The 16,513-nt window shown below is 33.3% G+C and overlaps 1 non-coding gene across 1 annotated transcript; it reads right to left on the reverse strand.

Moving 5' to 3' along the window:
- Positions 1–268: 268 nt before the first annotated feature.
- LOC141423744 (small nucleolar RNA SNORA51) lies at positions 269–400 on the reverse strand. The gene has a single exon (XR_012448563.1). It is a non-coding gene; the product is annotated as a small nucleolar RNA SNORA51 (small nucleolar RNA).
- Between the last annotated feature and the right edge of the window lie 16,113 nt (positions 401–16,513).

Consider the following 16,513-nt stretch of genomic DNA (forward strand, 5'->3'; position numbering starts at 1 on the left):
GAATTGGTTCCAGGCTCAGTGGGTCTACATGGATGGCAATTAGAGTTTGTATTGTCAACCAAAGATATTGGTATGAGCTGAAGCACTGGAAACACAGTTGGGATTTTGTTGCTTGTTAATCCAAGACATTTGCACCGATGATCTAATGATGGGTCAGTGGGTGATGCCATACCCAAGGATTATGTGCCCCTCCTTTTATAAGATCAAGGTGAAAGCATTGCTTAATAACTCACAGGCTTGGTTTTTCTAATATTTTTTCCCTCCCACCCCATGTCTCCACAGTCACAATACAGACCAGTTACAGGACCTGGGCTGAGGTATATATGGGGTAGGTTTACTTTGCCAACTTTTTCTATACAGTCAGTGCAAGAACACAGCTGATGACAAGCATCAGAAGGCTTCTGATATGGTTTTGATATGCCTTTGCATCCTTACGTTCCTTACTTAATTTGACAAGTTCATAGGTGGAAATATTTTATTTTCTCATGAGAAAGGTATTTATCTGTCTATCCTTCATGGTTTGTGCTGGACTTGTACAAATAAGATGCAGAGTCATTTTGCCTCAGCATTTACACTCAAAATGAAGTAAACTGCTATTTTATAAAATGGACTCATAGGGCAAGGAACAGCTTGAAAACCACTTTTCTAAGTAACATGGAATAATTTAGATCTCCACACCATTCTTACAGACATTTTCTTTGTCCTTTCGCTTCTAACCACATGTACCTCTTTGTTACTCCTTAAGTTTTACTTCTATAATATGGTTACTGTTGTAAAACACAACACAAAATGTAATGGAGGAAAACAACTATGGATTGGTGCACTAGTATAACTATAACAAATTACCTGAGATTTGGTAAGGTATAAACAGCATAAATTTATTTCTCAGTTCTGAAGGATGTAAAATTCAACATCAAGGCTCCCATGGTTTTCATCTCCAGTAAGAGCTGGCTTTCACTGCTTCTAAAATAGTACCTTGTTGTCATATCCTCATGTAACTCTCATGGCTTAATTACCTCCTAAAGGTCCCATGTCTTAAAATTTATATTTGCAATTATGTTTCAACATATAAATTTTGGAGGAAACATATTCAAATCCTAGAAAACTGCTTATTATGTTCGTAGATCCTGAGGATCATGAATTGAGAAAAGAAAACAGAAATAAAAACTACAGGTATGGCCTAGAACTCTCTACACTGTATGGGGCCTCAGCTAGAAATATGAAGACTTTATGATGAAATCATCTTAAGGCTTGTTCCTTTTCAAATTCAGTGGTTAACACTGAAAACTGTAGAGCCCTATTTCTCTCCACAAGGGCTTCTTCAAGCAGTCCTTGCATGTGACATAGTTTTGGATTCTTCACTGCATGTTGACTGAATTTTAAGATTCAATGTCTTGAGCCAGAAAGCCATTAAGAAACTATATTTCCTACAGTAACTTATCTTTGGAAGTCAGAAAAGATCATTTCCCCACATTCTATTCATTAAATCAATACAACATCTGGACCAAGTCAAGGGATAAAAGATAAAAATGTTCTTATCAAGAACACAAATTGCCTTGGTCACATTCCTTTATCTTTTTTGAAATGTCAAATACATTCAGCACAGTTGACCATTCTTTCCTTCTTGAAGCCCTCTCTGCTCTTGGGTTCCATGATGACAGGTTAAGGATTCACTCTTAAGTAGTGGCAGCTCCTTGTTAGTCTCTTCTTCATCCTCTCCCCTTTCCTTTCTCTTCTAAAAAATTGGTGAGCCACTGAGGCAAGCATTCTGAGCATATTTTTATCTTTGCATATTTTTACCTAGAAAATATTGCTAAGTTTATGGCTTTAAATACTATTTCTATGCCAGTGACTTCCAGTGCATATATAGAAGATAGATAGATGATAGATGATAGATGGTAGATAGATAGATAGATAACACTTCAAAATTACAAGGGAAATTAATTCATTATTTCTTCCTCAAGTCTTCTTGTTATTTGTTTGCTTTACTTACCATCTACAGTATAGCTCAGATCTCTATATCCAATCTATTAACTTTATATCCATAACACATTTTCTCTATAATTCTCTATAATTTTCTCTATCTCTTCTACTGTATTATTCTAAGTAACTTAATTCTCTATCCTAGATTATTGAAATAGTTTCCTAACATATCTTCACATATGACAGAAACATTTTGCAGTCCACCAAATATTTAGGCTCCCTTTCTGCCAGTGGACATATTTGTTTTACCGCTCTCCAAAGACAAGGTGGGAGAGATGTGACCATTTCTTGCCAATGGGTTATTTGTCCAAATAAACAACATTGATTCTGAGACCAATTCGTGATGTCCTCAACCTATCTTCACTGGCTAAAAGCAAATTGTTACAAAGTTCTAAAGATGGAAAATCCAAGAGATGAAAGAAAGTGAAATCCCTGAATCATTGCATTAAAATGTGTCAGGTAAAAATCTATGTTGCGTTGTCAGGAGAGACAAACCATTCCATTCTGTTAGAATATTCATATTTTGGATCATTATTTTTTATAGCAGTTTGTTTCAAATAATTTGGCATAATATGCTTTCTAACCCATAGAGAAACACAGTGAAAGAGTTAAAATGCTATAGTAGAAAAAAATCCACTTAATATAAAATAATATAGTAAATAAGGAACAAATTAGTAATGAGATATAGAGACAAAAATCATGATGGCATACGTGATTCTGACTATATTAATTAAATTTGAATGAAGCAAATAACACAATCAAAACATATAGACAGTCAGACTGGTTAAAAAAGTAAAAAAAACAGAAAAGAAATAATCCCTACCTACAGGCTTTCAACAGGTATTTAGAAAGCTGAATTGCAGCTGGATTTAGTGTCTTGTGCCTGTAATTCCAACTACCTGGAAAGCAGAGATTTGGAGAGTTTCAGTTCAGGGCAAGCCCATGCAAAGAAGTTAGCAAGACCTCATCTCAACAGAGAAGCCAGTTGTAGTGGATGCAGCCTGTAAATCCTGCTTTGAGGGAGGAACATGTAGGAGGATCAGGACTATAATCGAGACTAGGCATTTTTACTGGTCCTTTTACAGGACATTGTTAATCTGACTTTCCTGATTTTCTTTACTAGTCTTCCCTAGATCACAGTCTTATTTTTCCTTCTCCAACTATTAGACTGCAACTTCCAAGAGTTATTATTCTACAACTTCCAAAAGGGCTTCTATAAAACATTGCTGGAACTGGAGAATATTGTTCAATCCTTCAACACATTTAAGAAATGTATTTTACACACACACACACAAACACACACACAAGGACATAAAATACTTTCAGGGGTATTCATTGCATCATGATAAGTATAGTGATACATCAGAAAAATTTACACAGCTGGAGGAGAGTAAGATTAACAAGAGTCCTCAAAGCTAAAATAAATAAACTCATATGGATATATTTATGTGTAATGTATTATAAAGTAAAATATATAACACAGAACTGGATAAATAGCATGATTGCACTAAATAACATGTACATGCATATAATCGTGAGTTTATGCATTCTACTTGTATGGGTATAGATAAAGATCCAACAGGACATATTAGAATCTACATATGCTATTTTTTTCAAAAGTGAATTGGTATATGATATAGAAATTTATACTCACTTAAATTTAAATACATATTTACTCAGAATGCACTATTTCATATTTTTAAAAAGCAAAATACATTTATAAAAAATAGAATGCATGTGCAGAGGTTTGCCCTTTGTTAGAGTGAAATTAAAGGTACTAGATCATAATACTGATTAAGGAGGATTATGCAGTGCTGGGTATTAGCTTTAATGACTTTAGCAAAACTTAGAAATTCCTACTTTCCAGTTTTGAAGATCAATTACTTATGTTTTCCTTAAGCATATCAGAGCATTCATTAACAACTTAAAGAATAAAATATTGTGGTTTTTATGTACAAGTTCATTTTTTTGCTAAGGTGTTATGTAACATTCTTGGCTAGTTTGTTATAATCATTTTAGTTGAATATTTCACATTTATTATGTTCTTTTTTCCAATTGCAATTTTCAAAGTGTCCTTGAAAGCTTATTAAAACATGACATGAGATTCTGTTAACAAAATACATTTTACATTTTGTATGCTTTTACTTGACTATCACATATACTTATGAAGTATTTTAAGTAGATAAAAAGTTTACCAGCTTTTTTTTGAAGCTGTAACAATAGAAAGGAATGATTAGAAGTAATAATAACTTGGGATGGAAAAATCAATCATATAAGATCAAGGTCACTAATGATATAAACTATTTCAAGGAAGATTAATAAACATTTTCTGTTCATGCATAACACAAGCTGGGGCTTTGATAACTATATTGGCTTCTATCTGCATTTAAATGTATTAAGCAACCAAGAAAAACTAACACCTGATGAAATTGCTATTTGCATGAGGGAAAATGTGATGATGAAAGTTGTCTGTGTGTTGTTAACAGGAAGTCTGAACTCTTGCAATGTTTTTTAAGGTTACTGAGCAAGAAAACAATGATGAGAGAACTTAGCATGACCTCTGAGGTTAATGGTAATAAACCAAATATCAACTAAGAGTATTTCAGTTCATGAATTTGAATGATGCAATCAAGATGCCTCAATTTCCTGTCTACTCACAATAAACTTTAAAAATTAGGATTAGAAATATGTTTTTTTTAAATGGATTTTTTTCTCTTCTTCTGACTCATTGATAGTAGTTTATAGCTGCTTCTCTATGGATCTGGTCAAACAAGTTTTATTGAATGGTGCTTTAATGCCGGTCACTGTCATGGTATTTTCCCCAGATTTCTAACCTGTAGACTCTGATCTTTCAATCTGTGGCAGCCCAATCTCAGGTAGTGGGTAATTTCTAATCAAGGACTTCCAGCTTGTTGAAAAGTCGAATTAGTCTTACTCCTGTCAGCAGGGGGATTGGATCTGTACTAAGCTACTAAATTTTCATAATTAATAAATATGTAAACAAATACAAGTCAATAAAACATACTATAATTTTCAAAAATATTTTAAATTTTCATAAGCGCAATGTCTTTCTGCCAGGGTATTATCAATTTACTTTTTTCCAGGAGATTTGACCCTGATACTGACTAATGTAGACGTTCCTCTCTTTTTCTTTGTCAACAGAGGATGGATTTCAGCTTTCATCATTCTGGCCATTGAATGCTGACAGTTATCACCTTTATGCTTACTAACTCATCAATAAGCAACCATATCTCTTCTGTTCAAACTTGCCAGTAGCAGAATCTGTAATATTTTAATGCAACAAGAATGGCCAGTGAAAGGGCTCAGTGCTTAGTAAGTTACAGGCCCCAGAGCAGGATTTGCTAAGGAAATTATGCCAATTTGTGGTAAATGCCAGAGACAAAGAGTTGTATGCAAGCATTTTCCTAGGGCACAACAGAGGTTAAGCTAGGAAATCTAAACTCTTCTGTTAATTTAAAGGGACCTAAGGGGAATGGAAGCCATTTAGGTGAAGGCAACAGTGGTTGTTGATAGATCATTTTCCAAACGGGACTAGAGTGGCTAACGCACCTGGATTGACCTTTGGATAAGAGTGGGTGGCTGGGCTATGATATAAATTAAGATCATTCCAGCTGCCTTTGCAGACTAAGGAAAAGTATATACTAGCTCAACATGTAAGAAGTTTATTTCTTTTTCACATAACACTGCAAAAATGGTACTCGTGTTTAACAGTCAACACTACCTAGAAATGATTCAAGGATTACTGTCTATCTATGTACCTTGGAAAGTAATACATAAGTATGGTTAAACAATTAACTAGTGTCTGTTGTAAAGATTTTTCTTTAAAGACACATGGCTCATATTGGGCTATCTGGATATCTAAAATTTAGCATTCATTCTGGACCTATATTGATTGGTGTTGATCTTAATCTGTCCAAATTTCTTAAGTCATATAGCAAGATTCATTGTCTCCTATTTCTCAAGATTTTTCAAGATTAAGACAAATCCCCTATCCCTAGTCCATCTTGGGTCTTGAAATATTTTCTTTTTTGAATTTGCAATTTTCTTTCAAGTCACTGAATTCTCATTGGAACTAGTTGTTTGAAATATTAACTGCCATTGTGTTAAGTAGGTTAGTATAAAATATACAATATTTGTTATCAACCTACAACTGGGAGATAAGTGTACTTTTCTAATGATGTTTGAAAAGGTATGAGTTGCTTTTTAAATGTAAGTTAATGTTAAAGAAAACCATACAGTACTGGGTATTGTTTCATAGTCTATAGAAGAATAGTTTCCTTTAGTGACTTCTGGTAGGAAATAAAATGACAGAGACAAAGTTGAAACTACCTAGTCTCTTAATTATAGGAATAAGCAAACTTAACACATGACTTTGCTGGTTGCTCCAGTGTGGTAAAAATGGTCATGGAATTAGTTAGAAAATTATGTCCTTATCGTTTTAGTTATAACATAATTTCTACTATACTTTCTCAACTATCTCAATAGGGAAATGTTAAAAATACAAAAGAGAATAATTGCAGTACAAAAATGGATCCTTTATCCTTCTTTCTTTATTCTTTTATGTAATTTTGTAAACATATAATTCAATACATAAAAATAAGGTATCATTGATTGTAAGTGGCCTGCCCTCAGTTGTCTCCAACATCTTTGAATTATATAAGATTCCTATGTGCATGATCATACTAGATTCCCTTTTATCAGTTTACTAGTCTCCTGGTAAATCCAATGTTATTTAAGGAAGGCTATTCCAGTTATGGAAGGTGAGGGCATAAAGGCAAATGATGGAGGGGGTGAATTCAAGTATGGTATATTTGATATATTGCAAAAACTTTTGTAAATGCCACAGTGTATCCCCAGCAAAACACTAAAAAAAGAAAAAAATAAAGACAATGAAATTGAAAGAGAATCCAAAATAAAAGAAGGAGGACGAAAAAGGAAGAAGAGGAATCAAAGAAAAAGAAAGAAGAAGAAGAAGGAGGAGGAGGAGGAGGAGGAAGTGGAGGAGAAGGAGGAGGAGGAGGAGGAAGAGGAGGAGGAGGAGGAGGATGAGAAGAGATTAACAGAATGCAGGGATTTTAGAATATATGCTACTGCTGTATAAATAATTGCTTGTCCTTCACTCAGATTTTTGTGATAAAGGAATTGTACTCCTATGTTCTCAGGTCTGGTTTGTGTAAACATAACCTCGAATTCACTCACAAGTCAGCACCAGAAGCCTGCTATGCCTCATTAAGGAAAATAGCAGAAATTAATTATTAGTGATTTTACAGCCTAATTTCCTTGCCATCTAAATGCAGATAAATTGAAAATCTAATGTTTATTATGCCTCATATATAACTTTTAATAAATATTAATGTACATAACAGTGGCTGACCTCCCTGTAGACTTAAAATCAATAGTTGTTGATTAAGGTCTTTTGTGCAGCATTACAAAGCTGAAGACTCACTATTTACTCTCATTGCCTATTCTCTGAAACCCTAAATAGGTTAACAGTGGCCTATTAGAAAAAATAAAGTATTAGAGTAAAATATGTTCACTTAAGAATGCCTAAACAGGGAATAGGCAAGCTATGCCTTTTATTTCTACCAAGGTTATGTTGTTTAATTAATTTTTATCACTTATTTCAAATTTCATTTTTCATTTTTAATGACTTTGGAGGATAATCTTGACAGTGTGCTTACCATATGCATGTCAAAGCTAGCAATTAAAAATATTTTAGTATAATTTTTTTTATTGTTATTCTTATGACATCAACTGAAATCCAAATTCATCAGAAATGAAGCCAAATTTTACTTATTAACAATTGAAGGGCCTTGAATTTGATCTGTCATTCATAATACAAACATTTATAAAAAAATTTCCATAGGATATTTATTCTTTAAGCAATTACTGAGTGTAGGATACTGTATTAAACACCAAAGATTCAAAGGTATAGATCACAGTTCTCCAGTCCTCGCAGAGATTGCAATAACATGGGATTTGAGGAAAACCAAGTATCCATGTTCAAATAGTAAGGAGTAAAAATATATGCTTAGGTATGACAGAGGGTAAAAAACTTGTATACAGAATATAGTATGAAAACTTGGGAGTTGCATAAAACTTTTGCATCAGTTGTTGTAATCTAAGAGTTTACATATGTGTGTATGTATGTATGTATCTATCTATCATCTATCTATATATATTTACCATCTATATCGATCTATCTATCATCTATTTATATACACTGCAATGTAAAACTACTTTAAATGAGTGAGATCCTCTCAAGAGAGATCTGAAAATTCAGAGGAGGAGTTAGTGAATAAGATGCTGAGTAAGGAAGTAAAAATTAATCAAGAAAAGTACAAAATTTGAAAAAGCAGAAATTCACAGAATTATCTTTCCTGTCCCATCATGAGGGAAGGTCAATAGACAGGATTAAATACTAAAATGTCTAAGAATCAGGCTTGTGGACACATATCATTATTTCTTTCTTCGTTGTTTAAATAAAAATCTTATAGAGAAGTCATGTCTTCTCTGTGCTTTCAATTATACCAATATATGTTAGCAATGCAACTGAGTATAAACACCTGAACATACAAAGGATTTTGTGATTTGTTTTTTAATTTTAATACTAAGAAATTGATTTGTTCTCTGTTCTGATTAAATTTTTCTTAAGACTTAGATTTGTCTTCCTCAGACTGGTTTATTTCACTTAAAATTATGATCTCCAGCCACGCTGATTTCTAAAGTGACTCAACTAGTTTACATTCTCACCAATGATGGTTCCTTTGCCTCCTGCATCCTCACCAGCATTTGTAGTTGTTTGTTTGTTTCATGGTTGCCATTTTGCACAGGGTGAGATGGAATCTAAGTGTCATTTTAATTTGCCTTTCCTTTATGGCTAAGGGTGTCGACCATTTCATGTATTTACTGGTCACTTGTATTTCATTTTTTTGAGTACTAGCTGTTCAATTTATTTGCCCATTTATTAATTGTTCTTTTGCTGTTTAACTATTTGAACTGTCTGTACATCATTTCTTCATTCAAAAGAATAGGTGACAAAGACCTTTCTGTCTTTCTTTAGACTGTATTTTCATACTAGTAATTGTTTTCTATGCTGTGTAGATGCACATTTATTTGATGCAATCCCATTTGTCAGTTCTTGCTAATATGTCCTGAGAAATTGGAGGAAGGTATAACAGGAAGTTATTTCAATTATCTTATATTTTTTAAGACTTGCTTTTTTCCTGAAATATGATCTATTTTGGAGAAAGTTCCATGGGCTAATGAGAAGAGTGTGTATTCTGCAGCATTTGGGTGAAATATTCTGTAGAGGCCTGTTAGTCCATTTGATGTATAGTGTCATTTAATTCTGAGGTTTCCTTGTTGATTTTTTGTCTGGGTGACTTATCTATTGGTGAGAGTGGGGTATTAATATCACCTTCTATTATTGTATTGTGATCTATGTGTGTTTTTATATCCATTAGTGTTTGTTTTATGAAATTGGTTGCACCAATGTTCAGTGCATATATGTTTATAATTGTTATGTATTCTTAATGGATTGATCCCTTTATCAATATGAAGTGAGCTTCTTTGAATGTTTTGACTCATTTTGGCTTGAAGTTCTTTTATTTTTTATTTTTTCAGGTATGAGTATAGCTACTTCTGCCTGCTTCATGGTTGTATTTGCTTGAAAAATCTTTTTTTTTTCCTTTAAGTTTCTTAGGTACTTATCTTATAGACAATAAATGGTTGGAGTTGTTTTTTTAATTCAGTCCATCAACCTGTATCTTTTGATTGGAGAATTGATACTATTAACATTCAGAGTTATTATTGAAAAGCATGTAGTAATTCCTGCCATTTTGTTGTTTTTGTAGTTTGAGTCTTCCCTACTCATTTTGATTATCTACTCATCTAGTGAGATTTATTTTTTCCTATATTTTCATGTTTGCATTTGTTTGCTCTTTTGTGTGTAGGATTCCTTTCAATATCTTCTGTAGTACTTCTTTAGTTATAAATTTCTTTAGCTTTGACTTATAAGGTTTTATATTTCTCTTTAAGTTATGAAGGATAGCTTTGCTGTCTATAGTAACCTAGGTTTGCAGGTATTTTCATTCAGGGCTTAAAATATATTGTGCATGCTAACCTTGATTTTTAAATTTCTGTTGAGAAATCTATCATTCTAATGGATTTGCCTTTATAGGTGACTTGGGGCCTCTTGAGGCTTTCAATATTCTTTCCTCTTTTGGATGTCTGATATTTTGGGGTTTTTTAATATGTATTTTTATTAACATGTAATAGTTATACAGAGGGGAATACATTGTTACATTTACATATGTGCTTACAATATAACGTAATTAGACTAATCCCTTTCATTGTTTTCCCTAATGCCCCTTACATCCCTTCTTAGGACAATTTCAACAGGTTTCATTGTTCTATTTTTCATACATGAATGCATCTATCATATTCGCCCTCCTTCACCTCATTGTTTTGTCGTGTCCCTTCCAATAGTAGCCACCCCTCAGACAGGACCTGCTTAACCTTCCTGCCCTATGTTTTTTAAAGTATATATTGACATTTAATGGGATTTACCTTGGTACTTTAGACATGTACATATTATGCTTTAATCGGATCATCTCCCTGTATTACTCATTCTTTCTCAGGCACCCTGCTTCCCTATCATTCAACAGCTTACATGATAGGCTTTGAAGGGTCCTTTTCTTTCTGTTTGGAGTCCTAGAAGCCTCCTGTACCAAGATTATTGCCTCTTTTTCAAGATTTAGAAAGTTTCTGTGATTACTTTATTGAATATGTTTTCTGTGTCTCTATAATGAAGTACCATTTCTTCCATGCCTATGGTTTGTAGGTTTGGTCTTTTAGAGATATCCCAGAGGTCGTTCATGTTCCATTCATACTTTTTATCTTTTTTCCTAATCTTTATGTGAATGTGAAACTTTTAATGCATCTACTTTGTCTCAAGCCCTGATATTCTGTCTTCAATTTGAGCCAATCTATGGGAGTATTTGGACTGAGGTTTTTATTTGGTTTGAGATTTTTATTTCCAGCATTTCAATTTGCTTTCTCATGTTTTCTGTATCTCCGCTGACTTCCTCTTTCATGGACTACATTGTCTCCTTTGATTCATTCAGCAATTTATTTGCATTATTTTGCATTTACTTGTATCTTTATTAATTTCGTTAATTATTATTTTTATTTATTTATTAGCTTATTTACTTATTATTGTTGTAAGGGGGGTATATTGTGACATTGACAAAAGTTCTTATAATATATCATAGATAGTTGAATTCACCCTCTCAATCATTCTCCTTCATCCCTCCTCTCCCCATTCCTGGAACAGTTTCAACAGGTCTCATTTTTCCATTTAAACACATGTGTACACAATATTGGCACCAATTCATCCTCTTACACTCTTTTCTTATACCTTCCCCCTGCCCACTGGTACCAATCCCCAGACAGAACCTGTTATAGTCCTTTTACATTCTTTGTCTAGCATTGCATCGTTTTCTCTATAATTAGTGGTCTTTGACTTTCAGAGGAGACATATTGCCTTTCTTTTTCATATTTCTTGTGTTTCTGCATTGGGGTTTACATAGCTGAGGCCATGTAATCATTTGGATGTTTTCATCATCTGTAATCTTTTAGTTGAAATATTCTCAATGCTCAAGTAGGACAGTGTAGTGACCAGGTCGAGATGTAATTCCTCAATCCTGGACTTGGGATATGTCTCAGGAGCCAGGTATTAACCTACATATTCAAGGCACTGGGCTTAATAGCCAGCTCTTCTTAGATTGAGGAAAAACAACTGAATCTCTCGTAGAAATCTCAGTTGTCTGCTTTTGGGCTGCATTCACTATAGAAGCTTCTCTTCTTTGTTTACTGGCAGCCATTACTGGCCATTAGGAACTTTAAAGCCTGTGAGCTGGTCAAGTTCCCACTTGTTCCACAATCCCCCTCCCCACTTGTTCCACAATCCCCCTCCCCTCCCCACAGTTTGTATCCCCAGGAATGCATAGGTTTGGGGCACTCAATCTTGCCGTGAAGCAAATCCATGCTGGAATTCCTCCTAGAGGTAGATCTCAGTCCCTTCAGAACCTGCCTAGAAGTTCACTTCTCTGTGTGTAGGAAGAGCTGTAGAAATCACAAGCATCAGGAGTCTTGGGCTTCTTGCTCTCAGACTCTCCTGGCAGTCAATACATATATCCTGGATGCAGGTCCTGGATGCTAAGTACTCTGACCTTTAGCTGATGATACTCACTCCTCACCAGAGAAGCTGGTGCCCTGACCAACATGCCCTTCAACGGCTAAGCTCCCTGCTGCTTAAACTTCTCAGCAGGACCTCTCCATTCCTTCTTCTTGTGACTGTCTCTCACCCAGACATTGTGGCAGTGTGCCAGTACTCTCTGGATGTTGATTTTTGTGTTTTTTCTAGTCCCTAGAATAGCTCAGTATTGATAGTCCACTCACTCCCATCTCTCAGAGATAAGTGCACAAACATTTTTTTTCACCAAGGCTAGTCTTCCACACTGGAACAGTAATTGTCTTCCCAAATACCATACTGAATCTAATGCTTATGGGAATTGTTGGTTTGTCCTGTAATTAAAATTGCCAGTGTGTCACCAGTGCCAAGTAGCTTACCTTATGATTGTGTCTTTGGCTCCACCTTCCCCTGAGATAGTCAAAATTTTGTAATTGTTAAATGCCAAATTTATTGGGCACCTAGTTCCTGGCTCAATGTCAAGGACTTTAGCTGCTTCTCTTTCAGGAAATTCCTGAAAAATTTTGAATACCATAAAGCTACTGATCATAGACATGAATACACGAAATAAAAAAGAGAAAGCAGACAATGTAAGGTATTGTAATTGTTATTACACATATTTTAGTGGCATAATGTATGTGTACATATAAATGTATATGTACACAAACATATATATATTCAATTATTTCAATACAGTTTCATTTAGTTCTGGAGTGAAGAAGATAAGAATTTATTGCCACTTACAACATTATATAATGGCAAAAATTCCATCCTACAGTCCAACAATTGAGTACTGTCAGCATTAACTTGTGAAATTTAAGAATCAGCTACTGACTGTCAGTTATGAGCATCTCATGAATATATCCTGGTTTTTAAATGCTATTATTCTTCTCCTACATTTACAGTCTCTTGGATCTCTGGCAAGGTGCCTTCACCATCTATGGTAGATTTAAAATACTGTGGTTTTTGCAATTTTCTGAAATGGTAAACAAAAAAATGCAGCTAAATATTATTTCAACTAAGCATGTATATTCTATTTGAAGCATGAATTTAAAACTTCACACAAATGCAACCTACAGTCCATCCTTCAGGTAACAAACTGATTATATAATAGTTTTGCACTTAATACAGAATTAGAAACATTTCTGATAACCATTCTAAAATGTGGAATAAAAACAGGCATCTATGAATTATAAAGCTTTGTTGCCATCAAGAGGTTCCTGCTGACATGAAAATGCCTATGTGATTTGTAATAAAAAGGCTTTTTATTTTGTAACTAGTAGTTAGAAAAAAATTTAATATATTTCAAATGTTTGCCCAAATTATGAAATAGGATTTGAATATCACATCTTATATGTGTAGTTCCTATTTTCAATATATACATATTTTAATACTTAGCAGGCTGATCTCTGTCAATTATTCCTAAAGGAAAGTAATAGATCTAATAAAATCTTGTTTTATTTTGTAATTTTTGCTCTTGAGCCATGGTATTTCTTTTATGATTTTTTTCTACTTTACAGGATTGCCCCAATTCTAATGTTTTAGAAGGCAAAATAGGTTTTATCCACTCTCCTTCCTCTCATTTTTTCCCATTTCTCTTTGTTCTTTTGGAGACAGCATAACTTGCTTTAATTTTTGTAGGCAATGTCCCAGCTTCCTATCTCAAAACAAATACAAATGGAAACTAATAAGCAAACACACATCCATCACCTTGTTAAGTAGATTTTGCTTGATTATTATAAGGCAATAATTCCTAAAAATAGTTTCTGAGGAGTTCATGACTAATGTTATATATGTTAATTCTGTATTAACCTTTTAAAAACTATTAAAGGTAATTAGTAAAGACAAGTTTGAATATATTCATTTTACTTTGACAATTGCCAATAGAATGGAAATTTTGGGAAAGACCTTTTGAGATAGGAAAGTGGCAAAAAAGAATGTAGGAGAGAGGATTTTGGTCTAATATATTCTTGTTTTTTTATGTTGTTCTAATTCATCTTCACAGTAATATCATATCATCCCTATACATTTTTACTTTCAAATAAAGTAAAAATGAGTTCATGATCTCAAATTATTTACTCATGGTGCATCAGTTAAAAATTGAAATAGCGTAATTTCAATCCATGTCATTTGTTTTGATGGAGCAAAATATTAAAATTACCACATATGCAAAAGCAAAAATAAAGACTATAGAAAACTGTAAGACATGAGGTGAAAAAAGGAGGAGGTTTTAACTTCTTCAATAAAGGAAAAATACATCATTATGAGATTTCAGATTGGGTTAAAGCATAAGTGAACAAAATTAGCTGAGAATGTACAATCACTTAATACAATTTGGGATGTGATAGATAACGTGATACATTCATTAAAATGAATTTTGGAGTATACATAGCAGTGAACAAGTATTAGGTAAGAATAGAATCATATTACAAATGACCAAGTAAATATTATTAAGGAGATATAAATTATATAGAATAACAAGGAAGTTTGTGAAGACTTTTATGAAAATCAATTTACTTACATGAATTTTAGAAAACATAATGAAGACATAATTCTTGATATGGACTAAATTGAATGTGGGAGATTACTTTGTACAAGAAACTGTAGATATCTAAGCTATGGTGATAGCTGTTCAAGTCAAAATGTGGGTAAGAGAAATCCACACCATTGAGATAAAATGTGTATTTGACAACTGATTGGTTGACATTAAATGAAGCTGTCAGTGTTCCTAGGATTTGAAAATTGGTTGACTTGAGTGATGAGGGTGACAATGTTAGCATAAATTAAAAGATGAGGAAGAGGGGCACATTGTGGAATGTGTGTGATGATTTATTATTTCATATTCCTGGAAAAGATTCAAAGTCTTATGGACTACAAATAATCATGAAACTCTGAAGTAACTTTAGGGCATGGAACAATGGCAAAACTTTTTCTATATTTATTATTCTCCTCAACCAGCAAGTGATTTCATTAGTGACTCAAAGATATTGCATTCCTTTTCCCTCTAAGAAAATTATTGTATCTTTTACTTCACTAAAAAGAAGATTTCCCCCAAAATTACAAAAGTTGTTTCAAAGACCACAAATTTTGTCATGTTTACCTAAACCCCTATTCTCCCTCATTTTAATTTCTACTTTGGAGAAATGTTCCTTCTTTCTCTTAAAGGGAAACTGATACCAAATTTATCTCTCATTGACATATTTAATGTTTTATTGATGTTTCCATAAGCATCATTAAAATATTTGATCATATGACAGTAAAAACTACAATAAGACATAATAGTTGGAGTACTATCCTATCACTCCAGACCTTTCCACTGCTTCCTTCCATACCCTTGTATACTATTCATTTTTTAGCCCAACTCCAACATAGAATCAATTCCCTTTGAGTCAATGATTCTCTTCATATTGAGGTCTCTCATTACTTCAATATTAAAAAAATAGAGACTTTTGTGATGCTACCGCATTTACCAGGAGCATTCAAAAAAGTTAATCACTTTCTCATTTTTAAGACAATAATTTCCTTTGTAATACATGACTCAAAGAACAACCATTTAGTCTCCTTTTGAAAATTCAGTTCCTTAGTATAATTCTAAAACTGGGATTCATTTCTTCAACTTATCTCTTTGCTTCCACTTACTCTTGTATCCATTTCTGTGGCCTCAGCTGCATTTCATATGTGGATAGGATCTATCCCAGATAACAACTGCTTGCTTCAGTTCACTTTTATGTTTCTCTGGTACCTCAAAATGAAAATGTTTAAAATTTAATGCTCTATTATCTCCAACCCTTCTTTACTTGTCTCCATCTTAGGACCAGGATATATCATTCTACCAATTGGTAAAGATAGGAACCTTGAAGCCATCCTCAATCCAGTTCTTTCTATTCCCTACTCTATCTAGTCAGGAACAAGGTAATAGCTTCCTCACTAGTTTCATGGTTGTTACTTTTTCCCCTTCCCAAAATGCATTTTTAGTATAATGTTTGACATATTAAAATATATACAATTACTTTAGAAATCCAGAAAGTAAAATAATACAATATGTATTGTAATATGATACCAAAATGAACTAATATAATGTTACCAAAATTTCTTTGCCTCATTCCATATCATTAATTCCCTATTTTCTCTACAATGTTGCCACTATCCTGAATACTGGGTGATTCTTTAATTTTGTTTGATTTTTAAAATAATTGTTTATACTTTTATGTATCCAAAACATATTATGTTTAATTGTAAGGTTTTTGGTTTTGC

Source organism: Castor canadensis, chromosome 5 (genome assembly GCF_047511655.1).
Source record: "Castor canadensis chromosome 5, mCasCan1.hap1v2, whole genome shotgun sequence".
NCBI classification, from domain to species: domain Eukaryota; kingdom Metazoa; phylum Chordata; class Mammalia; order Rodentia; family Castoridae; genus Castor; species Castor canadensis.